Here is a 2,500-nt window from a genome sequence, read left to right on the forward strand (position 1 = left end):
ACAGTGAAAGTCAGCAAATACAGATTTAAAAGGGCGGGTCGGGCGGTCATAGTTGTATTATTCCTCTTGTCGTTGGCTCAGGAGTAGTGTCTGACAGGCGTTTAGCACGGAGCCTGATGGTGGCTTCAGTTCCCCGGTGGCTGTCGAGGCAGATCCGTGAGGATCGTGTCGCGGAGCGCTGCAGGTACAATAACACGTGGGCTGTAGAGTATTATGTCACCGTCAAAGTATGGTTCTTCCCAAAGTTTCCAATATGGCAAGAAGGTAGAATGGAGATCATACCTGTTATATGGGAACTCATGACACACACAGTCAAGGCGGCGTTGGTACTGTCATCAGATCGCTCCATCTGCAGCAGTTCCTCCATTTTCAGGTCTGCTGACTAAGAGTACTCTTGATGCTCAGTTAGAGTTTGCATGGTCCTGAGTGCGATGGCATGCATCACAGAGCTGTCAGTGAGTATGATGTCTTCAGTAGGAGAAGCAACAGGGTGACAGGATAGTGCATCAGGTAAGCAGAGGGTCTTGCCTGGCTGCCATCGTTTTTGAGGTGCTGAAGTCGTGAACTTTCCACAGCTTCAAGAGTGTAGTGGTTCAGTATAGGAATCGGTGGACGACGATCAGTGACATGTTCAAAGTGATGCAGACCCCGCAGGTAAAAACTGCATTTCTCTATCGCCCACACCGTTTTAATTATTTTTATTTATTCATACCATGTGGGTGGGCTTTTAACGGGAATTTGTGGGCTAAAAGGGATACTTTTTGGGATACCTCCAATCTCAAAGCCCATCCTCTAGGAAACCGTTGCCCCAAGTGAGGAAGCCCAAACTACACTCGGACCGTGGACAGGATTCGAACCCATGCGCTTGGAGATCCCAAGAAACCCCAAACCACGTATGGTTCCACTGTACTACGGCGGCCCCATAGCATTTCAAGTTATATTGTGGCGTAATGCGTTACTGTGTCTGACAAGAAGCGTGAACCATACTAAACGAGACGGAAAAACTATGGAGACGAGGGACATCCGTCGGGAGAGTAGTGGGTAGCTGTGGTGGGCTGGCCTATGCTGCTTTCCCACGACAAAAGGCAACGTCATGATCCACGTAAACGCAAGTCTTGGGCTAAGCATTGGTCAAAGTGGCTGTGCTGTTGCAGAGATTTCAGGTAAAAATTCGGCTAGCTGGTTAACAAGGCCCATGAAGGATCGAAGATCGAAGATCGGTTATGGAACGAACTTTGTCTGGATCAGCGTTGATACCTTCATATGATAGCACGAATCCACAAAATTTTATCTTTGGCTCGGCGAGAACGAACTTGGTAGCATTAAGTGTAATGCCGTTCTCCAGACACCTAGCAAGAATAGTGTTAATACGATGGAGGTGAGGTAAAAATTCATGATCGTGAACAATAATATCATCCACCACCTTTACGCAGTTAGGGAAACCTTGTAAGGCCATGTCTGCTCTCAGAGAGCAGGTGTCTTCCATTGCTACAAATCTCATAAGGCCACGTAAGTATTTGAAGCGGCCATAGGGCGCCATAAATGTAGTGAGCGCCTGGTCTTCCTCAGCCAGCTCAAACTGCCAGTATCCCTGGAGGGCCTCTATTGTAGTGCAGTACTGAGCCTGAGGATCAACACTTCTTGTGGCAGCCAATGGCGTTGGAGAGGGGGTGGGCGTGGCGAGAGACCTGCCTGTTGAGGTGAGAGAGGTCTGTAGTTATTCTGACCCCACCATTAGGCCTCTGGACAGCAACAAGTGGGTGGCACCAAGGTGACGGATCATTCCCCGCAGGTGCAATGATTCCCTGGGCCACCAATGACTGCAGTTCCTGCTGCACGGCATCTCGGAAGTCGAGCGGTATTTGCCGAGGTGTGTAGATGGCGAATGGCCGCGCATCCTCCCGCAGGTGTATCCGCATCGGTGGTCCTCTCATAGGACTGCAGGTCTTCATTCGTCATTAAGACATCACTGTACTCTCGCAAAAAAAACTCCTTGGCTTGAGCAGGGGTCGTGGTGCTGTCAAGCGGAAGTGCTTGATCCATGGTTGGAGGTGAGAGTGAAGGCGAAGGTGATGTATGGCTGAGAGCTGCGCTGGTCAAGGAGGCGGGAGCCTGGGGGTTTGATACCTTGCAGTTGCGTTCCTCCTCACTTGAGTGTATATGCGCGTGTATAACCTGTGATATCAGTTTACAGAACTCGGCGGGTATCAGTGCCAGGTCCATACAAGCCTTGTATGACGGTAATAGGACAGGCGTACCTGCATGGATGTCAATCCAAGCTCTCGTTGTTTTTCCCTTCACCGTGAGATCAACCAGGAACGACCCGAGCGCAGGCTTCATTATTGAGGCATCAGTGGTGAATCTCGGGGCATCAGGTAGTGGCTTCAGGTCACTTATAGACAGACCTGTATCTCGGAAGTTCCGTGGGCCAATAATGTTCCCATCCGTACCAGTGTAAGGCAGCACTGCGTGGTTACTCGTCCCTTTGTAGTGGGTGAAT

This window comes from Portunus trituberculatus, chromosome 37 (assembly GCF_017591435.1).
Source record: "Portunus trituberculatus isolate SZX2019 chromosome 37, ASM1759143v1, whole genome shotgun sequence".
Taxonomy (NCBI): domain Eukaryota; kingdom Metazoa; phylum Arthropoda; class Malacostraca; order Decapoda; family Portunidae; genus Portunus; species Portunus trituberculatus.